This window comes from Lepidochelys kempii, chromosome 1 (genome assembly GCF_965140265.1).
Source record: "Lepidochelys kempii isolate rLepKem1 chromosome 1, rLepKem1.hap2, whole genome shotgun sequence".
NCBI classification, from domain to species: Eukaryota; Metazoa; Chordata; order Testudines; family Cheloniidae; genus Lepidochelys; species Lepidochelys kempii.
The window spans coordinates 139,883,717-139,910,319 of NC_133256.1; positions in this window are offsets into that span (position 1 = coordinate 139,883,717).

Below are 26,603 nucleotides of genomic sequence, written 5' to 3' on the forward strand. Positions count from 1 at the left end.
CCCGCTCAGGTAACCGTCACCCTATGTCTCCTGGGTGCTGGCAGACGCGGTACGGCTTTGCTACACAGTAGTAGCAACCCATTGCCTTCTGGCAGCAGACGGTGCAGTATGACTGGTATTCGTCCTCGTCGTGTCCGAGGTGCTCCTGACCACGTCGGCTGGGAGCGCCTGGGCAGACATGGGCGCAGGGACTAAATTTGGAGTGACTTGACGAGGTCATTGTCTTTAGTCCCGCAGTCAGTCCTATTGAACCGTCTTATGGTGAGCAGGCAGGCGATACGGATTGCTAGCAGTTGTACTGTACCATCTTCTGCCAGGCAGGCAAGAGATGAGGATGGCTAGCAGTCGTACTGTACCATCTTCTGCCAAGCAGCCATGAGATATGGATGGCATGCAGTCCTTCTGCACCGTCTGCTGCCAGTATAGATGTAAAAGATAGATGGAGTGGATCAAAACAAGAAATAGACCAGATTTGTTTTGTACTTATTTGCTTCCCCCCCTCCCCTGTCTAGGGGACTCATTCCTCTAGGTCACACTGCAGTCACTCACAGAGAAGGTGCAGCGAGGTAAATCTCGCCATGTATTAATCAGAGGCCAGGCGAACCTTCTTGTTCCAATAAGAACGATAACTTAGGTGCACCATTTCTTATTGGAACCCTCCGTGAAGTCCTGCCTGAAATACTCCTTGATGTAAAGACACCCCCTTTGTTGATTTTAGCTCCCTGAAGCCAACCCTGTAAGCCGTGTTGTCAGTCGCCCCTCCCTCCGTCAGAGCAACGGCAGACAATCGTTCCGTGCCTTTTTTCTGTGCGGACGCCATACCAAGGCAAGCATGAAGGCCACTCAGCTCACTTTGGCAATTAGGAGCACATTAAACACCACACACATTATCCAGCAGTATATGCAGCACCGGAACCTGGCAAAGCGATACCGGGCAAGGAGGCAATGTCAGCGCGGTCATGTGAGTGATCAGGACATGGACACAGATTTCTCTGAAAGCATGGGCCCTGCCAATGCATGCATCATGGTGCTAATGGGGCAGGTTCATGCTGTGGAACACCGATTCTGGGCTCGGGAAACAAGCACAGACTGGTGGGACTGCATAGTGTTGCAGGTCTGGGACGATTCCCAGTGGCTGCGAAACTTTCGCATGTGTAAGGGCACTTTCATGGAACTTTGTGACTTACTTTCCCCTGCCCTGAGGCGCATGAATACCAAGATGAGAGCAGCCCTCATAGTTGAGAAGCGAGTGGCGATAGCCCTGTGGAAGCTTGCAACGCCAGACAGCTACCGGTCAGTTGGGAATCAATTTGGAGTGGGCAAATCTACTGTGGGGGCTGCTGTGATGCAAGTAGCCAACACAATCAAAGATCTGCTGATATCAAGGGTAGTGACCTTGGGAAATGTGCAGGTCATAGTGGATGGCTTTGCTGCAATGGGATTCTCTAACTGTGGTGGGGCCATAGACGGAACCCATATCCCTATCTTGGCACCGAAGCACCAAGCCGACGAGTACATAAACCGCAAGGGGTACTTTTCGATAGTGCTGCAAGCTCTGGTGGATCCCAAGGGACGTTTCACCAACATCAACGTGGGATGGCCGGGAAAGGTACATGACGCTCGCATCTTCAGGAACTCTGGTCTGTTTCAAAAGCTGCAGGAAGGGACTTTATTCCCAGACCAGAAAATAACTGTTGGGGATGTTGAAATGCCTATATGTATCCTTGGGGACCAGTGTACCCCTTAATGCCATGGCTCATGAAGCCATACACAGGCAGCCTGGACAATAGTCAGGAGCTGTTCAACTACAGGCTGAGCAAGTGCAGAATGGTGGTAGAATGTGCATTTGGACGTTTAAAGGCGCGCTGGCGCAGTTTACTGACTCGCTTAGACCTTAGCGAAACCAATATTCCCACTGTTATTACTGCTTGCTGTGTGCTCCACAATATCTGTGAGAGTAAGGGGGAGACGTTTATGGTGGGGTGGGAGGTTGAGGCAAATCGCCTGGCTGCTGGTTACGCGCAGCCAGACACCAGGGCGGTTAGAAGAGCACAGAAGGGCACGGTACGCATCAGAGAAGCTTAGAAAACCAGTTTCATGACTGGCCAGGCTACGGTGTGAAAGTTCTGTTTGTTTCTCCTTGATGAAACCCCGCGCCCCTTGGTTCACTCTACTTCCCTGTAAGCTAACCACCCTCCCCTCCTCCCTTCGATCACCGCTTGCAGAGGCAATGAAGTCATTGTTGCTTCACATTCATGCATTCTTTATTCATTCATAATACAAATAGGGGGATGACTACCAAGGTAGCCCAGGAGGGGTGATGGAGGAAGGAAGGAAAATGCCACACAGCAGTTTAAAAGTTTACAACTTTAAAATTTATTGAATGCCAGCCTTTTTTTTTTGGGCAATCCTCTGTGGTGGAGTGGCTGGTTGGCCGGTGGCCCCCCCCCACCGCGTTCTTGGGCGTCTGGGTGTAGAGGCTATGGAACTTGGGGAGGAGGGCGGTTGGTTACACAGGGGCTGTAGTGGCAGTCTGTGCTCCAGCTGCCTTTGCTGCAGCTCAACCAAACACTGGAGCATACTGGTTTGGTCCTCCAGCAGCCTCATCATTGAATCCTGCCTCCTCTCATCACGCCGCTGCCACATTTGAGCTTCAGCCCTCTCTTCAGCCCGCCACCTCTCCTCCCGGTCATTTTGTGCTTTCCTGCACTCTGACATTATTTGCCTCCATGCATTTGTCTGTGCTCTGTCAGTGTGGGAGGACAGCATGAGCTCAGAGAACATTTAATCGTGAGTGCGTTTTTTTTTCTTTCTAAGCTCCATTAGCCTCTGGGATGGAGAAGATCCTGTGATCATTGAAATACATGCAGCTGGTGGAGAGAAAAAAAGGGACAGCCGTATTTAAAAAGACACATTTTATAAAACAGTGGCTACACTCTTTCAGGGTAATCCTTGCTGTTAACATTACATACATGCACATGTGCTTTCGTTACAAGGTCGCATTTTGCCTCCCCCCACCGCGTGGCTACCCCCTCAACCTTCCCCCCTCCCTGTGGCTAACAGCGGGGAACATTTCTGTTTAGCCACAGGCAAACAGCCCAGCAGGAATGGGCTCCTTTGAGTGTCCCCTGAAGAAAAACACTCTTTCAACCAGGTGACCATGAATTATCTCTCACTCTCCTGAGGATAACACAGAGAGATAAAGAATGGATGTTGTTTGAATGCCAGCAAACATACACTGCAATGCTTTGTTCTACAATGATTCCCAAGTACGTGTTACTGGCCTGGAGTGGTAAAGTGTCCTACCATGAAGGATGCAATAAGGCTGCCCTCCCCAGAAACCTTTTGCAAAGGCTTTAGGAGTACATCTAGGAGAACCGCGAATGCCAGGGCAAAGTAATCCTTTCACATGCTTGCTTTTAAACCATGTATAGTATTTTAAAAGGTACACTCACCAGAGGTCCCTTCTCCGCCAGCTGGGTCCAGGAGGCAGCCTTGGGTGGGTTTTGGGGGTACTGGCTCCAGGGTGAGAAACAGTTCCTGGCTGTCGGGAAAACCGGTTTCTCCGCTTGCTTGCTGTGAGCTATCTTCTTCGTCCCCAAAACCTGCTTCCATGTTGCCTCCATCTCCATTGAAGAAGTCAAACAACATGGTTGGGGTAGTGGTGGCTGAACCCCCTAAAATGGCATGCAGCTCATCATAGAAGCGGCATGTTTGGGGCTCTGACCCGGAGTGGCCGTTCGCCTCTCTGGTTTTCTGGTAGGCTTGCCTCAGCTCCTTAAGTTTCACGCGGCACTGCTTCGGGTCCCTGTTATGGCCTCTGTCCTTCATGCCCTGGGAGATTTTGACAAAGGTTTTGGCATTTCAAAAACTGGAACGGAGTTCTGATAGCACGGATTCCTCTCCCCAAACAGCGATCAGATCCCGTACCTCCCGTTCGGTCCATGCTGGAGCTCTTTTGCGATTCTGGGACTCCATCATGGTCACCTCTGCTGATGAGCTCTGCATGGTCACCTGCAGCTTGCCATGCTGGCCAAACAGGAAATGAGATTCAAAAGTTCGCGGTTCTTTTCCTGTCTACCTGGCCAGTGCATCTGAGTTGAGAGTGCTGTCCAGAGCGGTCAGAATGGAGCACTCTGGGATAGCTCCCGGAGGCCAATACCGTCGAATTGTGTCCACAGTACCCCAAATTCGAGCCAGTAAGGTCGATTTAAGCGCTAATCCACTTGTCAGGGGTGGAGTAAGGATATCGATTTTAAGAGCCTTTTAAGTCGAAATAAAAGGCTTCATCGTGTGGACGGGTGCAGGTTTACATCGATTTAACACTGCTAAATTCGACCTAAAGTCCTAGTGTAGACCAGGGCTCACTGTCCAGGCCACTTCCCCCAGTGGCTCATGGGGGTTGCGGGGGGACTGGACCCAGGCCTGCGCATGTCTTTGGGTCCCAGACCAGGGACCCTGTAGATAGCTATCTGCTGTGTCCCTTTATCTCAGTCATGTGATTGCTCTAATTCCCTGGGCCACTTCCCCACAGCCCTATGCTGTCTTCACCTTTACTTCAGGGCCTTGTCCTGATGGAGTCCCCGCAACCAGCTCAGGGCTCATTCTCTCTCTCTCCCTAGTTTCTGGCAGCACTACCTCAGAGGTCCTGTAGCTTTGTCAGCCAGCCACACTCCATCAGCTCCAGCAAGGAACTGAACTCCCTATGGTCCTGTAGCTCTTCTTATACTAGGCTACGGGGCCCTGATTGGCTGTGTCCCACACAGCCACTCAAGGCATCTTGGGGGACCCTCTCCAGTGCCCTTTTTTGGGGCAGAGTGTGGCAGAGCCACAAGGCCTCCAGTAGGGGGCCTCATAATCTGGTATCTGAAAAGTCCCAGTCTTATTAATCTCTCCTCATATGGCAGCTGTTCTATAGCCCTAATCATTTTTGTTGCCCTTTTCTGAACCTTTTCCAATATATCTTTTTTGAGCTGGGAAGACCACAGCTACACACATTATGCAAGATGTGGGCGTACCATGGATTTATACAGAGGCAATGATATTTTCTGTCTTATCTATTCCTTTCTTAATGGTTCCCAACATTAACTTTTTTGACTGCTGCTGCACATTGAGTGGATATTTTCAGAGAACTATCCACAATGACAAGATCTTTCTGAGTAGAAACAGCTAATTGAGACCCTATCATTTTATATGTATAGTTGGGATTATATTTTCCCATGTGAATTATTTTGCATTTATCAACATTGAATTTCATCTGCCATTTTGTTGCCCAGTCACCCAGTTCTGAGAGATCCTTTTGTAGCTCTTTGCAGTCTGCCTGGGACTTTTGTATCCTCTGCAAATTTTGCTACTTCACTTTTTACCCCTTTTTCCAGATCCTTTATGAATATGTTGAATAGGACTGGTCCCAGTACAGACCCTCTGGGGGGGAACCACTATTTACCTCTCTCCATTTTGAGAGCTGACCATTTATTCCTACCCTTTGTTTCCTATCTTTTAAACCAGTTACCAATCCATGAGAGGACTTTCCTTCTTATCCCATGACTTACTTTGCTTAAGAGGCCAAAGGTACCCCTCATCCTGACTTGTAATACTGATAAAGAACATCACACTGCAAACATGAATATCAGGATGTTGGTGTTTTTTACCCCACTCTGTTCACTGCAAAGTGGTGCTCTATCTTCTGGAAGTTTAATACCAGTCATAGGCGTTACTAATATCTGCCATTCAACCTGGGATGGTATTTTGTCTTCTCCAAACTGAATATTGGCATGAAAGATTAGATATGTCTTTCTAGAACATGAGCAGATTTTCTTTTGCTTTGGCACTAGGGCTGTGCAGAATTTGCCAAAAAATGCAGCTTTGGGGCACCCAAAACTATTTATGAATAGTGCAGAGAGAATGAGTGTGACTAGTACAGTGAAAATGAGTGATCGGTTTCTCTTTTTAGGACTGTTACTCTGAGATACACATTTAGTAATGGCTGTTAGTGGCTTGCTGTTTGAAAATTTTTTGGGGGGAAGTGGGAAGCACTGGATAGAGATTCACATTGGTTAGTACATAGGTATAGTGGATGCTCTGATAACTACCACAGTCCTGAGTAATTTTTAGATTAGCTGAAGAGTCTAGAGATCAAAGTTTAAAATGTGCCATTTTCTGTATGTTGGATATTTACACTTTGTGTGACAGTAGTCTGAAGTATGAAATGTTTCTATGATTACAGCTAGTGAAGACCCGCTAAATCGACCACCAATCGCTCTCCCGTCGACTCCTGTACTTCACCTGATTGAGAAAAGTAAGGGGAGTCGATGGGAAAGTGTCTCCTGTCAATGTCGTGTAGTGTAGACCCCTGCAGTAAGCAGATCTAAGCTACATCTATTTGAGTTTAGATTGACTTTTTCCTTTAGTCGAGACAGTGCCTTAGTAAAAAAGAATAGAAGTTACAGGTCTCTTGGGCAATTGAGCAGAACTTAAATACTTGACTTTGTTTTGTGTCAGCTTTTTTGCTATTCTCATTCTGGAATTTCAGTGTCTAAATTGCTATTACCAATGTTATGAACTGACCAGTCAGCCACACAACTCATTTGGACCTGGAAGTACACAATCAGGCAGCAGGAGACAACAAAAACCCAAATACAGTACTGTAAACTACTAAAACATGAATGGAAAAAAGCATTTTTCTTCTGCATAGTAAATGTTCAGCTGTAAATTTTTGAAAGAACCATAACGTTTTGTTCAGAGCTACAGACATTTCAGAGTTATGAACAACCTCCATTCCCGAGGTGTTCGTAACTCTGAGGTTATACTGTATTTGGGGGTTTCTAGGAATAGAAAGGTACATTTGACACTGCAACTAATGTTCTGCCCTGAACCTTCATGTAAAAATCAATCTCTGGAGTCAGGCAATTGCAGAACTCTTAAGAAGGGAACTTTATCTTCAGCTTTTTGAATTTGTTTTAAATGGTTAATAAAAGTTAAGCAATGTGTTTGTAGGTACTGCAGTGGTGCCTTGGGATCTGTTAGTGCCCAACAGACTTGGAGCTATTCCTACAGAGACCTAATTAATGATTTTTGCTCAACAGCAATGAGTTTGAGCGACTGCACAGGCCAGAAGTGTAAGCGCCAGACTCCTGTTATATTAGCCCCAATGTCCTGATACTCTTTGGTTTGAAGGAAAAAACTTTATATGGAGCAGGTCAATGACAAATTCAGTGTTTTTAAGAGGGTCAGGGTGACATTGTGAACAACCCTCCAACATTTAATAGACCAATTTTCAATAGCTGATATAAACAAACAGTTACACTATTACATCATTAATAGGAACCAAAAAAATTTTTTTTAAATGGAACGTATGTGAAATTATAGCAGTCAGTGGTTCACGGCTCAGAAAATGATCAGAAAGTTCTCTTTTCAGTTAAATCCATGTCAACTTATGATTTACAAAAGCTGACCCTTGCAGCCATTGCATTGTGAGGCAGGGAAATGTTTCCATGGCAATATACTTTGTTTAATAATAAACTGTGGTGTATATTTGTCTTAGAGGAAGCTGTAGATAATTGAAAAATAGGACTGTGTAGAGTTAAATGGTACATTACCACTTAATACCATCAACTGTTAAACCAAAACAAATACACGCAGAGTCATTTTTCCGCCTTTTTGTCTCTGATGTTTAACAAAGGGTTAAATAAAAGTAGGTCTTTTAGGCTTTACGTGCTGAAAGGAGGGAGCAGGGGTGCTGGCACAATTTGTATAGTGGGGCGTGTTAAAAGCTATTGAACCAAACTAAACCCTGAACTTGATGAAAAGCACTTAAAGCCAGGGGGTGTGGCAGCACCCCCAGCACCGCTGGTTCCAGCGCCTATGGGAGGGAGATTAATTTTTTTTAGTTGGGATAATCTCATTTGAAGATCTGCAATAATTCTCTTTGGTGCCATAAGCAGAGTACCTTTTGGGGTATTTTCTAGCAGATTAACCTAAATATTCAAGCAATATAGTTTTTTTGGGGGCAGGTCCATCACATGATTCAAATATTCTACCCAAAAATGCATTCACAGATTCTTGTTGCCCCAGTGCTCAATTAACAGGCCATGTTGTAAGATTATGGATTCAATACATGTAAACTGGGATGTCACAATGCCACTGAAATTCAAATGCTCCTTCTCATGAGGACATTCTTAATTAAAAGTAGAGTTTGTGCCATGGCTGGAGAAGTCCAATAAGTATGATTAATTTAATGCATCCCCAGTATTCAGACTCTTTGGAAGGCAGGGATCACCTGTATCCATCTAATCTTTTATTTAAAAAAACTCTTAACACTTGGCAATATTTCACCTTTGTACACTATTAACCCATAGATTTCAAAGCACTTTACAAAGAGAAGTACATATCATTATCCCTGTTCTACAGATGAGGACACTGGGACCTGAAGAGGTAAGTGACATGCATAAGCTCAGACAGTAGCTCGGTGGCAGAGTCTGGGATAGACCTGACTTCTCCTGACTCTTGTTTGAGGACCTTATCCACTGGATCATGCTGCTGCCTATCAAAACCAAAAGGCTTTTTTGATGGGCTTGTGGATGAGATCAATGCTGCTCTGTAAACATGTTCTGACCAGAACAGGGAGACTGACATTCTGGCTGTAAATATAATCTCAGAGGAGCAGTTGCAGCACATGAGCCCTCTTCTCCCCATAGCTTGCCAGGGCATGCAAGTAACCTTCCCCTTACTCAATTAGGGTCAAAACTGCATGTGGGAGACCACAACATTCCTGCTGAAATGCACAGACTTGAAAGGTGTCACAGCAATCCCTGGACAACAGTGCTGTTCAAACACATCAAGCAACTGGCGTAGAAAGGTGCTTTCGGTTGCCCAGACCTCTCCAACTGCAGCTGTGGAAGTGGCTGCATCATCAGGATAGAATAGGTGCACTCTTTCAGTGCTAGCGAATATTTGAGTGTTTCACTATCTTAAAATGCTATGAATAACTGTCCCATTGTACGATGTCTGTGCCTGGCTGAAACTCAGGAAACAGCTCAGCAGAAAAAAAGACAGGTTGTTCTGGATCATCAAAGCAGCATAATTTTATCAAAGCTCATTTTTCAGTGGGAAACAAATCAAAGTTACTGTTCCTGCACGGATAGAGCACAGTCTCCTCTCTCTCCAAGGCTGTTACACTTCACTGAAAGCAGCTGTGAGCCAGTATGCAAAACCAGAGATCATGTCCTCACCTTGCTGCTGCGGAACTGGTAGAAAATAATAAATGAGCGAGTGTGGAGACGTAGAAGAATTCAGTAGTAATGCAACGTTTCTCAGCCAACACTGGCTGTCAGAGCAGACAAGCTGCCTCTGTAAGATTACATACTTTACAGAAAAAGGAAAAAATGCAAGTGGGTAGTTGTAAATAGGGAAGGTAGTGGCAAGCAAACATGCCTGAGCTCAAATAAATAAGCTGATTTGAATTTATATGGGCAGAAATGTACACCTACCTCAAACACTGTACAGGTGTGACAGGGTTGGGACTCACTACCGCAGTGCCTCCTGCTGTTGACTCTGGGAATTAGCTCAGTTCATGCAGAGCACCCTCTGCTGCTGGTGTCCCATCCATCTCTTGCCCTAGATTGGCATCTCGAGCCACATTGCTCCCAGCATCCTCTTCAGGACACTGCCCTCCGGCAGTGCCCACTGCTCCGGTCTCACCCCCTTCTGGGAGTTTGGTGTTATCAGTAGTCCTTCTCTTCACCCCAGCCACAATGGCCAACCACACCCCAAAGTCTAACCCCTATTGGCAGGGGTCTGGTGCAGTCCATGGTGGGCACTCCTAATGGCCAGGTGGAAGTGCAAGGGGGGGACCCAGGCCCGACCACCCTCTACTCTGGGTCCTGACCCAGGGACCCTTTGGCAGCAGCCTTCCTGTGGGCCCTCCTTGTCTCCCTTTGTCCATCTGTCTCCCTGGGCCATTTCTCCTTCAGCCCCTTTGCACCGGCTAGGCCCTTTTTCTCAGGTACCGGGCAGGAGTTCCCTTCTACTCCGCCTGCGCTGCCCCTGGTGCTAGTCTCCTCACACAGGAGACAGACCTTCACCCTCTGAAAGCCTGGGAGAGACTGTATGCACCCTTTCTGAGCAGCCTTTATATAGGGCCTAGCCTAGCCCTGATTGGCTGGCTGTAATACTAGCCCTGATTGGCTCTCTAACAGGCCCTCCCTGATTGGCTGCCACCTTGTGCAGCTGCTCTGGCCTGTTGTAGCCCAATCTGGCATGGGGGCGGGGCACCGCCCCACCACAACAGGCAATAGAAGAAAAACACTGTAATGGTGGAAGACTGGTTAGCTAGGCTAAAGACATCCAAGTCAAGAATCTCACCTGTGGTGAATGTGTTTTTTGTGAGTGCCTACTCTCCATTTACTTACTCACTCATATTCACCTTTGGCATGCACCATTGAAGTTCACAGAGCTACAGCAGGGAAAAATTTAGCTCTGGCTCTCAAATTACAGGAGTCTTGCTAAATATACTGGGATATATGGTGTTGTGTTACCTGATTTTTTCCTTTGTTCCCTGGAAAAAAGTCCTTGATCTAAATATCTGACGAAACATGGTGTACTTTAAATGCTCCCTGTCAGAATTATCTCACAGAGTATAGCAGAATTGAAAATATAATATTGTATATTTTTGCTGCTATTACAAAGAGCAGAAAAAAGGGATGTTGCCCTACAAACAGTGATTCACCCCACCTACACATACTTTCAAAGAAATACTTGAGAAAAGAGATGCGCCATGCACAGTGGCTGAAAGGTCATCAGACTTTGTACAGTGCTTTGTTGTACCAAGCAGGGAACTGAATTCCAGAGTTGGGGGAAGGCTTCAACTGAGAGTGCTTTGGCATCAGCTGTCAACACACAAAATAAATTCTGTTAGCTGGAATGCATCACTGGGCCTAATATGCAGTGACAGTAAATATAGAAGTGGTCTCCCAAGCAGCCAGGCCGTAAGTGAGGTCTCTGTAGATCAGTAACTTCTTGAAATGTACCCCAAAGCCAAAAGAAGCCCATTGAATTCCTAGAGAACTAGCATAGTATGTTTCCTGCTGCTAATGCTATGTAATGAGCAGGCATCTGCAATCTGCAGCCATAACTTCCAAGTGCTCTCTAAGGGTTGTGCCAAGTACATTGCATAATTCAACCTAGTTGTGCATATCAATATAGTAAATATTTATTTATACATATTTGCTAACAGGACCTCGTTATTAAAAAAGGAAACTTAAGGGGGAAAAATCTTGAATCCAGAAGAGTAACTGTTTTTTGCACTAAAAGAGGAAACACAATGAAAAACAGAGGTAAAAAGAAGGATGCATTTTAAGTGATTGTAAAGGTGTAAGAATAGATGAGAGTATAAATATTCAGTAGCTCTATTCAAAGAAATGAAGGTGGAAGCATATGTAAAAAATATCAAACCAGCCAATATTTCCCAGCCAAAGTATCTGAGTTACATTTTTTCCCCCCAAATGTATTTAAATCGCAAAGCAGTAACTGATTGCTTCCTTGTCTGGATGACAGGGCATTTTCCAGATGCGTGACTTGTATAACACAGTAGAAGACACAAAGTCAGGATTCCAAATTTTCAGAGGAAATGCAAGAATCACTTGGGACACAGAGAGGAGAGGGAAATGCAGCACCAGCCTCTCTCCTGTTGCAGCTCCCACACCATCACCAATTCCCACTGCTATGTTAGGGTCCCCAGCTGGAGGGGTAGATTACAGGAAAATAAGGGCCAGATCCATCAAAACCAGGAAGTACAAACACACATGTGAATTTCTAACCACATAAGGGAAGTTCTCTCTTCCCTTGTGTGTAAAGACACTTAATCTAGCTGCTATGCCCCATCTTCTCAACAGCCAGGCTGCTTCCTAATCTCTCATATTTACATTTTTGAACATATTAAACCATTTTTGATTAAACCTAGGTCTCCTTACCTAGCCTTTTCCTCCCCTTCTGATTTCTTACTGAATTCTGTCCTGTCCATTCCTTCCTACTTTTCAATCTCCCTCAAGTATATCCTCTGGTTGTCAAGCTAACCTGGCACAATGCAAAACTCTTCTTCTTCTACCTCAAGCACATCCTTTGTGTCTCTTACTATCTCTCTGGTTGTATCATCCATGCCCCCACCTCATCCAGGTGCATCCTTCTGGCTCTACCAACCACCACCTCTTCTCCTGTAGAAGGCAGGCTCTGAAGTTTGTTCAGTATAAGGAAGAGAGGGCATTCTGGATCCATTACTAGCACTTTTATCTCTTTGTTCTTCTTCTGTGGATGTAATGGTGTTTTCACTGCAACCCATTCAAAAATGGTGGCTTTTTGATTCCTGTTCACTCAGGAAGGTAGCAATGTATGAAGCGTGCAGAGCTACTAGACAGCTGAACCTTTGCCCTAAAAACTTCATGGCCAGAGAAGACATCCCTGGGTGGTCTTCCTTCTTCACTTCGCTGCTGAGTCTCTCCCTTCAACAACAAGCACAAAAACATTTAATCAGCTATGCTGGTGATGGAAAGTCAGGAAATCAGATAAAAGATGAGGCATAGAGAGTGACCATTGCCTGCAGTCTCCACTTACTGAGATGCTTCTTGCTTGTTTCTGCTGATGTCAAGTAAAAGAAGAAGCATGGAAATTTTCATCCCCACTAGTGCTTGGTCAACAGCCACTGTTATATTAAGTGAAACACATGACTTATGAAAAAGGGACAGGCTATGGCACTGCATGGGTCGCACAGCTTGAGGATTATCTCTGAGTGGGAAATGGAAGTGTATTTGGGGAAGTACATTATCAAAAGTAAAAGTTTAAAATAACCATAAGAACACATCTAGGTTTACTGGATGCCACAGGGTTGGTCATGCTACACAGAGCCTTTCCCCTCTAGATCACAAGTTCAAATCTGGCCTGTGTCAGTAATGAATGAAATTCATACTCTAATGGCCGTGCAACAGCATGTGTGAAGGAAATATCAGTTCAGTTTCTAGTTAACAAATACTTATACACCAACTAGTTTCTGGTTGGTATCTCTGAAGAATCATGAATTAAATGGTGGGGTGGCTGAAATGCAATCTGACTCCTAAGAGGAGTTCAGATAAGGATTAAGTAACATTAATGGGGCACTACAAGGAATATTGCACTCGTGCTGCCCACACTGTGCCACATCTGTGGATAAATAGACGACTTTAGTGACCAGGATTGTCCATGTGATTAATAGATTTTGTTAAGGCCAAAGGACCATTATGATAATCTGTTCTGACCTCCTGCATAACACTGGCAATAGATCCTCAGACAGTAATCTGTGCATCAAGCCCTTAACTTCTATTTGAAGTAAAATGTCTCTTTTAGAAAGATATCCAGTCTTGATTTAGATTTGGTATTTTCCACTGAATGCATCCGATGAAGTGAGCTGTAGCTCACAAAAGCTTATGCTCAAATAAATTGGTTAGTCTCTAAGGTGCCACAAGTATTCCTTTTCTTTTAGTCTTGATTTAAAGACTTCAAGTGATGGAAAATCCACCACATCCCTAGGTAAATTGTTCCAGTTGGTAATTACTCTCACTGTTAAAACTTTGCACTTTATTTCTAGTCTGAATTTGTCTGGCTTCAGTGTCCAAGAGCTGTAAGTGCTCATCACTGCTCCAGGATTTGGCCTTTTATATTTATTTACTTAAATAGGCTGGATACTGAACAAACTTGGAAAGGATGAGGCAGAGGTGGCATTGCATCACCTTTCCACCCGTCCTTGTCCTGGGGACCACCAGAAGCTGGTTCAGCTCCCATTACAAATTAGAACATTCACAGAGCTACTCTAATTCATGCTGACTGGAATGGACCTGGAATGTCAGAGCGTGGTGTTCTCCACCCACAGCCCTCCTGTCCTTGACTGTTCACCTACATGTAAGGCAGGGGAAGTAGATGGCATGGAAATAGCTATGTCAGCTTTATGCCACAGGGTGATTCCTCTATGACAGGAAAATGCCATTGGCCCCTTTAGAGCAGCTTTAAATCCTCTCTTTGCACCATCCTTAGCCTGAGATGTGGGACTGGCCCATAATTTTTAGCTTGCAGGCTAAATCAGAATCCATTCAAACTTGAATCTAATTCAAGACCCAAAAAGCATTGCATGAGTCTGTGGCATTCCTCCATGTAACCTCTCTTTTGAGGTAGTACTTCCTTAAATGGTCAGAGATAGGTTATAGAATAGTCAAAATATTCAATCTCTTTGGAGCCTCCCACCTCTAGTCTATAATCAGAGGTCCCCAAATTTTATTTTAATTTTGTTTACAATGCCCAACAGTTTGTAGTTAAGCTCACAGAAATCTCACAATCTAATTTCAGGCATGATGCAATGAGGAGAGGATAAATAACAGAACAGGATAGGGGAATGAGATCCAGGAAGGAAGCATGGGGCAACCTTGATAACATTGCACATTTACTCAGCAAAGACTAGCATACAGGTTGGTGCTAGTTTTAAAAAAAGGAACAGAAGGTTAAATAGATTGTTTAGTTGTTTATAGGCTTCAGAGGAAGTGAATCTTGAGGAAAGATTTGAATGAGGAGAGAATGGTAGACCATCCCAAGAAGAATATTCTATGCATGGTGTGTTGCAGAAAAAAGTGCAGAGTGAGTTGCGGAATATGCAAAGAAACAACCCAACTGGGGTTGGCATCACTTGTGTAGCAGAGGGGCCAGGGAGCAATGCCATAAGAGACAAGACTGAATAAGTAGGGAGGAACAGAGTTATGGAAAGGACAAGAAACTTGAATTTGATACCACGGAAAAGGGGGATTCAATGGAGGGATTCAAAGAGGGAGGTGACATGGTCAGATTGACAAGGTAAAGAAGGTGATCTCAGCAGCTGAATTCTGTATGGACTTGAGCAGAGTGATCTGGGAATCAGAGGTTACCATAATCAAGATGGGCGATGATGAGGTTGGACAGATGGACAAGGTCAAATCTTAGAAATCTGGTGGAGCAAGAAGCAGAAAGATGTGGACACAGGATAGGCATGTGGGACCAGGGCGGAGTTGAAGATTACCCCAGGTTACAGAACTGAGTGCCAGAAGAGATTGTGTGTGACAGTGTTCTGGAGAGTGTGTTCAACAGTGAGAAAGAATGGCATGAAAAGGCTCTCAGAGGAAAATCAACAGCTCTTTGTTGAATACATGAAGTGCAAGTAGAATTTAGAATAGGTCCTCATCTACTTTTCCTAATTTCCTCCACTCATCTAGTATCCATCTCCATTCTCACCCGCCTATGATCTTTCCAGTTTTGGTGCAAAAACCTTTTCTGTGTATCCTGCCAAAGAGAATCTACCAAATCCCTCTCTGCCTGACTAATACGTTGTCTACAACTCTCCTCTGAAAACATAGCTTTTTCTCTCTCCCCTGTGACACTTAATGTCTTCTTCCCTCTGTTCTTTGTAATTTAACTCTGTAACTATATTTCCAACTCTAAAGCATCCAGAGATAAATTTTTCACAAGACAATACAGAAAATGAGTTGTATTGTTCCTTCTAATATTTATTTCATTCATTCCTTCCAAATTCTGTTTGCTGGGAAATAACCTACTCAGATGACTGCCCCTTGGGAAATAGTCAAGAGGCATAAAAATAAGGACGTTTATTATTCAGAAGTAAGGAAAACAAACAAAAAAAGCATTGAACTAACAATAAATATCTATTCCGTTGTTAGAGTTATCAGAAAACCTTAATTTTAGTGGCTGTTCAAATTTCAAGTTATCTAGCTCTAATAAGCAAATCCATTATTGTGCTGCACTGCTTCCACTCTTGCAATATTTTTTTTCTGAGTTTGTAATCTTACCTTTTGCTCTTCTTGGCCGTTCAAGTGAATGTATTTTCAAACAAAAATTATCCCTACCTGTGCACCCTATGCCCTGTAAAGAAAACCAGCCACTGTGAATAATAAATTCCATGCAAATAAACAGATTCCTTTGGTGATTGCTTAAATATAACCTGTACTCCTAAACATCTTTACTGTCATTTACACTGGTTGCCATAAAAAATGAACAGACTCTGCTCACCCCTTGCCTAAGACCTATTATAACACTGGATTAGTCAGGGCATACATTCTCTGGGATGGCAAAGTTGGAAAAATATCAAAGCTCATTATATTTGTTGGTAAACTAAAGTGAGCTATCAGAGCAGATAGACTCCCCCCTTCCCCTGTCTTGTCCAAACAACTTTATTGATCCCTGTCACATACCCTTCTCTCCCTCCAGTGGTCTGAGGAGGATAAAGCTGTATCCAGCAATGCAGCACTGAGTAGCACAGTTGTGTTACAGTGATGAGACTGGTTTCAGAGTAGCAGCCGTGTTAGTCTGTATTCGCAAAAAGAAAAGGAGTACTTGTGGCACCTTAGAGACTAATAGATTTATCTGAGCATAAGCTTCCGTGAGCTACAGCACACTTCATCGGATGCTGTAGTTCACGAAAGCTTATGCTCAAATGAATTTGTCAGTCTCTAAGGTGCCACAAGTACTCCTTTTCTTTTCAGTGATGAGACTGAAACTTCTGGCTTTTATTTCACCCCTAAATTTGGGTGCCTCAGATTTTGGGCGCCCAACTTGGGACACCTACAGAAGGATCCTGATTTTCAGATATGCTGAACACAGGGTCCCATTGATTTCATTTGATGAAATCATTTATTTCAATTGTACCCAGCCTCCAAATCAATGTTATAAGATTCAAAACCGGTTGGAGAGCACTTCGGTCTCTTTGGTCACTCAGTTGCAGACCTAGAGGTTGCAGTACTTCAACGAAAAAACTTCGAGGGCAGGCTCTGATGAGAGACTGCTGAATTGGAGTTGATTTGTAAGCTGGGTACAATTGGCTTAGGCTTGAATAGAGACTGGGAGTGGATGTGTCATTACACAAAGTAAAACTATCTCCCCATTTTTACCGCCCCCTTCAGCCCCCTACTGTTCCTCAGACGTTCTTGTCAACTGCTGGAAATGGCCCACCTTGATTATCACTACAAAAGGTCGTCCACCAGTTCCCCCCGCTCTCCTGCTGGTAATAGCTCACCTTAAGTGATCACTCTGGTTACAGTGTGTATGGTAACATGCATTGTTTCATGTTCTCTATGTATATAAATCTCCCCACTGTATTTTCCACTGAATGCATCTGATGAAGTGAGCTGTAGCTCACGAAAGCTTATGCTCAAATAACTTTGTTAGTCTCTGAGGTGCCACTAGCACTCCTTTTCTTTTTGCGAATACAGACTAACACGGCTGCTACTCTGATTCTTGTCACTAGCGCTAGATAGAGAGATCATGATGATGATCTCTATATTGTCATTCATTCTAGATTTACTGGTATAAAAGAATACTACAGCTTGTTTCAATAGAGAGATTCCTTTAGTAATATCAATTTACAATTTACATATGAAGAATTTTTTCAGGGCTCTGATTCAGGATCAGAATTGAATGGGAAACCTAGAAGTTGAAAAATTTGATCTCTCACTGAGTTTTCCAGTAACTTTGTCATTTGAGAATGATTTTTAATTTAGAATATTGTAAGTTTAGATGTTTATCTTGCTTTTCCTTTGTATTTTTAATCTCCTGGTCTGTGTGGTTTGGTGCTGTTCAGCATCAACTACTTGAGCTGAGAACTGACAATTTTCCTGACACACTCAACACTTTCCTCCACTGAGGATACAGATTTTAATGGAAGATCTAACTTCACATGTAAAGTGGAGATCCCTTCTTTTAAGGGGTCTTGAAGACCCTCCTTTTTTTACAACTGTACCTACCATGGGATAAAATAATGTGGGTACATTCCACCTCAGCCTGGTGTCTGAAAGTCAGCTCTGTCAGGCATAGGGGAGATGGCTAATCACCTCAGAATGGGAAAACTGAAACTGCCTGGATTGGGGGAGATTTCAGCCTTCTAGAGTCAGAGCTGTTCTGCCACATGTCAGGTCCAATCAATACCCACATATCCTTTAATATATTTAAATGTTTATAGCTAATGAAAAACAATTCCCCAGGGCTTTATTTACAAAGAAATGCATTAATATATTTCAGATTAGTATACAATGTCCAGTTAACAGTTTGTCCAGACATCAGTAACTTCTTTTTGAGACATATGCATCAAATAAAATATCCTTAAACTAACTGCCCTCCAAGCCCTCACTTTCCTTTGAGCACAGAAATAAATAATTCTATCATTAAAATAAAAAGCAATAAGTTATACATATCCCAGATCCCTAATATTGCAGCCTGAACATCATCCAGCGTGGGGCAAGGAGTGTGGGGAGGTGTAAGCAGTGGTGCAAGTAGAATTTATTTCTTACCGGTACACTATGCATAGGCAACTCATGGGAGGGACACAAAGGGAGAGAACCAGCTAAAGGAGGGGCACGTGATCCCCCCACATGATTCCTCCCCACCCACCGCTCCCTGCCCCCAGCCCAGAGCCCCTGCAGTCTCCCCATCCCCTCCCCATCCTATGTTACCTGGTTTGGAGGGGGTCTGATCTCCTGCTGCGCTGGATACAGACTTCTGAACCACAGGGCTCTCTGGAACTGCAATGGCAAAAGGAGCAAAATGTGGGGCCACCTGGTGCCCCAACCCTGCCCCCACCCTTCCACACAGCTGCATCTCCTGTCTGGGGTCTGTACAGCCCTGCTGGAGGACAGGGCTGGGGGGCCAGTACAGCTGTGCTGGAGGAGATGACAGCTTGGGGCAATAAATATCTTAATGGTATGGTGTACTGGACCAGACCGCCCTACTTGCACCGCTGGTGTAAGTCTCCCCCACCTGCAGTTATGCAGGGAAGAATGTTTGCACCAGAAGTAAAGATGACGTAATGGAATGCTTAACTGTATTATACTGTTCAGCCACTAGGTGATGCTGTGTGTAACATACTATATTTAAGCTAACCTCAGCCATAGGGGCAGAGCATTAAAGGATTTTAGGCTGACCACCTCAAGTGTGTATCTAGCTCAGAAGGAAGCTCTGTACCCAGTCCATGTCTGGTATAGGAGCATGAAATGTTAGTTAAACAGAAATTAAACAATACAGTGCCAAAAGTGAAATTCCTATCAGCTGCATGGAAACTTTTTAAAGACACCATAATAGAGGCTCAACCTAAATGTATACCCCAAATTAAAAAACACAGTAAGAGGACCAAAACAGTGCCACTGTGGCTAAACAACAAAGTAAAAGAAGCAGTTAGAGGCAAAAAGCCATCCTTTAAAAAGTGGAAGTTAAATCCTAGTGAGGAAAATAGAAAGGAGCATAAACTCTGGCAAGTGAAGTGTAAAAATATAATTTGGAAAGCCAAAAAAGAATTTGAAGAACAGCTAGACAAAGACTCAAAAAGTAACAGAAAATTGTTTTTTAACCCTGCTAAACAAGCAGGAAGCAGGAAGCCTGCTAAATAACCAGTGGGGCCGCTGGATGATTGAGATGCTAAAGGAGCACTCAAGGACAATAAGGCCGTTGTGGAGAAACTAAATGAATTATTTGCATTGGTCTTCATGGCTGAGGATGGGAGGCAGATTCCCAGACCTGAGCCATTCTTTTTACATGACAAATCTGAGGAACTGTCCCAGATTGAGGTGCCATTAGAGGAGGTTTTCGAACAAATTGATAAACTAAAGAGTAATAAGTCACCAGGACCAGATGGGATTCACCCAAAAGTTCTGAAGTAACTCAAATGTGAAACTGCCGAATTACTAACTGTAATATGTAACCTATCATTTAAATCACCTTCTGTACCAGATGACTGGACGATAGCTAATGTGACACCAATTTTTAAAAAAGGCTCCAGAGGCAATCCTGGCAATTACAAGTTGGTAAGCCTAACTTCAGTATCAGGCAAATTAGTTGAAACTATAGAAAAGAACAGAATTTTCAGACTCATAGATGAACATAATTTGTTGGGGAGAAGAGTCAACATGGTTTTTGTAAAGTGAAATCATGCCTCACCTATCTACTAGAATTCGTTGAGGGGGTCAACAAGCAGGTGGACAAGAGTGATCCAGTGGATAAAGTGTACTTAGATTTCCAGAAAGCCTTTGACAAGGTCCCTCATCAAAGGCTCTTACGGAAAGTAAGCTATCATGGGATAAGAGGGAAGGTCCTCTCATGGATCAGTAACTGGTTAAAATATAGGAAACAAAGAGTAGGAATAAATGGTCAGTTTTCAGAAAGAAGAGAGGTAAATAGTGGTGCCCCCCAAGGGTCTATATTGGGACCAGTACTGTTCAACATATTCATAAATGATCTGGAAAAAGGGGTAATCAGTGAGGTGACACAATTTGCAGATGATACAAAACTACTGAAGATAGTGAAGTCCAATGCTGACTGCAAAGAGTTACAAAGAGTTCTCAGAAATCTAGGTAACCGAACAACAAAATGGCAGATGAAATTCAATGTTGATAAATGCAAAGTAATGCACATTGGAAAACATAATCCCAAATCACTGTGGATAGTTCTCTGAAAATATCCACTCAATGTGCAGTGGCACTCAAAAAAGCTAAGAGAATGTTAGGAATCATTAGGAAAGGGATAGAAAATAAGACAGAAAATATCATATTGCCTCTATATAAATTCATGGTGTGCTCATATCTTAAATACTGCATGCAGAGCAGTCACCCCATTAAAAAAAGATATATTGGAATTTGGAAAGGTACAGAAAAGAGGAACAAAAATTATTAGGGGTATGGAACAGCTTCTATATGAGGAGAGATTAATAAGAGTGGGACTTTTCAGCTTGGAAAAGAGATGATGTGAGGGGGGATATGATAGAAGTCAATAAAATAATGGCTGGTGTGGAGAAAGTGAACAAGGAAGTGTTATTTACTCCTTCTCAAAACATGAGAACTAGGGGTCACCAAATGAAATTAATAGATAGCAGGGTTAAAACAAACAAAAGGAAGTATTTCTTCACACAATGCACAGTCAACCTGTGGAACTCCTTGTCAGAGGATGTTGTGAAGGCCAAGACTATAACAGGGTTCAAAAAAGAACTAGATAAATTCATGGAGAATAGGTCCATCAATGGCTATTAGCCAGGATGGGCAGGGATGGTGTCCCTAGCCTCTGTTTGCCAGAAGCTGGGAATGGGCAACAGGGGATGGATCACTTGATGATTACCTGTTCTGTTCATTCCCTCTGGGGCACCTGGCATTGGCCACTGTCAGAAGACAGGATACTGGGCTAGGTGGACCTTTGGTCTGACCCAGTATGGTCATTCTTATGTTCTTACGTTCATCAAAGTATTTTAAAGGTAGAGTGTTTTAGAATGTACTCTAACCATTATGGATTTTAAATAAAACACAGGAAAATGGAAAAATCACAATAAATGCAACATTTCTTCCATGTACACTTATTCAGGTATAGGTGTAAATGGAGTAAGGTTTAGCTAACTAAACTGCTTAATTTATTTTCATAGCCCTAGAAAAGCCTATTAGCCAAAATGTCAGTTCCAATCTTATATTCTATTTCTAGCCCAGTTCAGTATGCCATTTTGCATAATGCACTGTGCTTACCAGCACTGTACAACTACTCTCTTCAGATTATTACTTTTTAAAATATTGAACATTTAGATTAAAAATTGAAGGCAATATAAAATGGAGAAAGAAAGGCTTTCAAAGCAAAATGTTTCCCTGGGGAGAGTATGTGATACTTAGGGTCTGATTCGTCTCCTACAGTCATTTATTTCCCACCAATTTAACTTCATTTACTTCAATTGAGTTACTCTCGATTTAGTTATTCCCAATTTACACTAGTATGAGGGAGAAGAAAATCAGGTCCTTAAAGTACTTATGAAATCACCAAAAGCCACTTTGTGATTTATTCTTCCTGATGTCACCATAGTAAAAATTTATCATTGAGGCAGTTCCCGTTATAGGCACTAATCCAGGAAGGAACTTAAGAGCTTTCTTAAGGCTATCCGTGTTCAGGAAAATGTATTCAAGTGCTTTCCTGAATAGGAATGCTTCCCTGAATCAGGGCCATGTATAATAGATTTAGCTCCACATATTAGTGTAACCCTTGTGCCAGGTGGTGTCGCAAGAACAAGGGCTGAGTTCAATATGTAGAGGTTCCTCTTAACAATACAAAACTGAACCGGCTTAAGCCCTCACTTGATAATATAGGAAAACTGAACAACACCCCTAAGTGCCTCTAACAGGCAACACTTCCCCTCTTGCAAGCACTGAGGCTTTGTATAACAAAAGAAAACTTTTAATACAAGGGGAAGGGAACCCAGCATTAATTTGGGACTACACCACAACCCTGATTTGAAAGCATGTAACCATCAGCAAATACCGATCCTGCACTACCTCTACTTGGCTGTTTCTGTCTGACTACCTCTACTTGGCCTCAGTTTCCCTCCTTGCAGTGTGAATGAATGCATGTCCCCTTAACATGCCATTCCCCTTTCCCTCTGCTGCACCCCACCCACAACTGGTTGTCCTTGGTCAGTGAGGATCCAGAGTTCAGAGCTGTGTTCACCCGGGAAACGGGGAGGGCCATGTGGAACAACCTCTCTGTTGCTGGCACCGCCTCTGTAACTGGCTCACTACAGCTGCTTTTATCTCTGCTGCTGCTTGCCACTGCCACCACTGGCCGCTTGCTGCCACTTCTGTTGCTGTTATCATTGCTGCTGCTTGCAGCTCACTGCTGTAATGCCATGTTCCGAGAAACCATCACTTAGCCCAGCTCTTAGTGACTTTAGCTCTGAGTGATTTCACTGGGTAGTGGGAAATCTCTCAGCTGCTCCCTCTTCATTGTTTTTAACTGCAACATTGTCCCAACACTACACCTAAGGCTTAGCCCTAGACCGGCTTGTCAGTGATTTCAGCTCTAGTAACCACTGAGCAGAAAGAACTCGCAGTTGAATCTGATGACCACTGTCTTTAAACACTGGGGAGGGGAAGATCAAATGGTGTCAAGGATTCTTGAAGCAGAATCCACACCATCAGGTGGAAACACCTATCCCCACCCTCTCTCATATTCTCTGGGATTTAGCAGTGCTTAGCAAAGAAGGTTCAGTTTAGGGTGACACCCTCAGTCAGGCCATGCTAAGTACCGTTCTGCTGCCCTTTACTCACACAACATGGATAACAGAAAACAGGAGCATCTTCTTCACACTCTGTGGAGCAGCAGGAGGATTTCAGGGGGAGCTGTGAAAGGAGCCTGGGCAGGCTTGCTAGGAAGAAGGGAGCTGAGCAGCAGGGAGTCGTTGTTGCATCTGCTTGTGAAAAGGAACCTACAATTCTGTGCGCGGGGAACTAATTTGATGGTGGGTGGGAGAAACTGGCTACAGATATTGAGATATGGGATAGAAAGAATGGGAGAGGTGATGGGCAACCCTTAGAGGTGGGAGATATTTATTATATGATTTTCTGTGGTTCACGTGAGATGATAATAGAAACAAAATGGACTGAAACTAAAAGTGAAAGAGAATGAGGAACAAATTCTAGAGAAAAACTGACATTTGTTTGTCAATTAATATACAAGTTAGGGTTAAGGGAAACCAGTTTGCGTGAGTGGAGGAAAAGATGGATTGATTGAAATAGTGCTATTTCAGAGCGAAGGTGTGGGGATAGATCAAGAAAATAACACCCCTGGTAGATGACTCTTGCATTTCCCTTAAATGTTTCTGGTTTAAAACAAAACAAAACAAAAAACACTACATGTATATTACACACATTTTCAGTACAATAATTAACAGCAGCCACTAGATGGCAGTATACCAGGCTGTAAAAGAAACACTGGTAAAACACTCCACATTTTCGACATTAACTTTCTATGTTGCTGAACTCTACAGCCACTTCAGCCTGAGGAAATGCAGTGGGGAAGGGTGAAAATCAGTCATTCTAAAGAAAGCTCTGACAACGTCCATAATTGCACCTACTACTAGTTACTGCACTTGGGTTAGATTCTATTTTACTTTCTGTCTGACTACCTCTACTTGGCTGTCAGCTGCGTCTTTTTCTCTGGGAGAGTGCCGAGGCTAGGTGGCACAGGGGGTTACTTCACTAGCCATTTGTTCTTGAATGCTTGGGTTGAAAATCTTGTTTCTTAGGCACTAAATGAATTCAGTACTGTATCAATTTATTTCTGGATTTAAACTGGTAGCCTACAGTTGAAAAGTTTTATTCCATTTTCATCCTTCTGAGTCATCCTGTCCCCTCTTCTATTGGTTTTGAATTGACATCTTGTTCCTACATACTTATTCCAACTTCTCATCCCTATTATTAAAATGCACGATGTAGTCAATTGGTAACCATTGCCATCACCACCCTTATACATCAATCCCACCCTCTGCATAGTACCCGTGTTGCTGCAGATGGGGGGCAGAAACTCTTCCTGCCACTTGCAGACAATCAGGCTATGCCTTGAAACATGAGGTTTGATTGCACTTGCAGCACACAAACTATAAATGTTATAGCCAACCATAAAACTGCACATTTCTTGTCCTTCTCTCAATATCTTTAAACTTTATTTGGCAACAAGGTTCAGTAGGCCTCTCAAATGATGAATCTGTTACTAGACAGTCTGCCATATTCTCTTTTTATTAATTCCACAGATAAGTTGACATTTTCATAATCAAATATCAGAGCTACCCTTGAATTATTTCAATAAACTGCATTTAATGATTCCTAATTTTCCATCCCCTCTGATATTCTCCAATGAAGATAAATAAGCATTTCCCATTACAGGAATCATATTATTGCCCTTCAGGGTGGATTGAGGGATGATTAACAAGCAGTACAATTTTTTTCTTCTAAATATTTTTTTTTGGATGCAATGGAACAAAAGGAGCAAGGTGTTTATGGAACTTGTTTTCAAAACTATCATTCATGCATGGAATGCACTGTAGCTGTAGGGTAGTACTAGAGAGTCATAGTTCACATGATAACAGCAAGGATGCAAAAAATTACAATTTGTAGTTAGAGGATCTTTGTTTCTCAAGCACTTTGTTTCTCAACAGGGTCAGTTGATCTTTTCCACTCTGGTTACAACCTTTCGTATTTTTGTCATCTCTAGCCCACAGCAAAGTGAGTGGCAGATTTTTTTAGTGTCATCACAATTACAACTCCCTTTATTGTGGCTCCTTCCATCTATATCAGCTTTGGAAGGGAATAAAGGTGAGTTTAACCTCTTCTTGTCTCTCTTTTTCACTTGTTTGCATGCCTATTTTATGTCAAATTCTCCATCTGCCTACGTAGGTGATGGTTATGCTAGGAGAAATAGGAACAGAATGAAGGTCTATACAGTCAGATTGCCTTCAAGTTTGGAAATGGCCCTTTTGACGTGGAATGTGTACTCCTTTTCTTTTTGCGAATACAGACTAACACGGCTGTTCCTCTGAAACCTGTCATTATGCAAGGCACTGCATTTAGCCGTATGGAGTGGAAATCTCTGCAGTTTCCACGGTAAACATCTGATGAAGTGAGCTGTAGCTCACGAAAGCTCATGCTCAAATAAATTGGTTAGTCTCTAAGGTGCCACAAGTACTCCTTTTCTTTTTGCGAATACAGACTAACACGGCTGTTCCTCTGAAACCTGTCATTATGCAAGGCACTGCATTTAGCCGTATGGAGTGGAAATCTCTGCAGTTTCCACGGTAAACATCTGATGAAGTGAGCTGTAGCTCACGAAAGCTCATGCTCAAATAAATTGGTTAGTCTCTAAGGTGCCACAAGTACTCCTTTTCTTTTTGCTAGATTACTAGAGCTGGTTGGGAATTTTTTGATAAAACGTTTTTTTCATTGGAAACCAAAACCTTTTGTGGGAAAGGGTGAGTTTAGATGAATTTGGTGACTTGAAAAAAAGAATTGTAAAAGTTTTGATATTGTAAAAATATTCTGTTTTGACGTTTTTGAAACCAGAGTTTTCTGGTTCTGTTTTCTGAAATTTAAGCTAACTATAGTAAGTTTGTTTTACAAAATGAGCAAAATTAAAAAAAAATGTTTTGATTGATCAAAACCTAATTTTTTTTTGGATATTCAGTTCACAAAATTTTTCTAAATTTCAACTTTTTGTCATGCTTTGGGACAATACATTTTTTCAAAATATTGAACATTTTTATGGAAATCAGGGAAATCATTTCTGCCCAGTCAGCAGTGTTGCCAACTTTCATGATTTTGTCATGAGTCTCATGATAGTTATTGTTTTCCTTAAAGCCCCAGCTCCTGGAGTCAAGTGGATATGTGATGATTTCAGCCTTCATTCTTAAAGAAAATGTACCGTTCTAGCCCTTGTGGCAGTGGAGAAAGCTTCAAAATGTGACCCCAATGCATACCAAAGGCTCAAAAAGCAGAAGACAAATCAAAAGAACACCAAATCTATTGTTTGGACATAATCTCATGATTTTAAAGCCGATCTCATTATTTCTGGTGAGCCTGATTCATAACTTTTGAACATTTGGGGTTGGCAATACTGCCAGTGCTATAAGAGCTATCTACCACACTTGCAAATTCACTATCTTTCTTCTCTGTCATTTCCATATGTCCCTACCTCCTGTCAAGTCCTATAATTTCTTTCTCTGTAATATTTCTAAAATCCACCAATTTCTCTCCCTTCCTACTACTGAA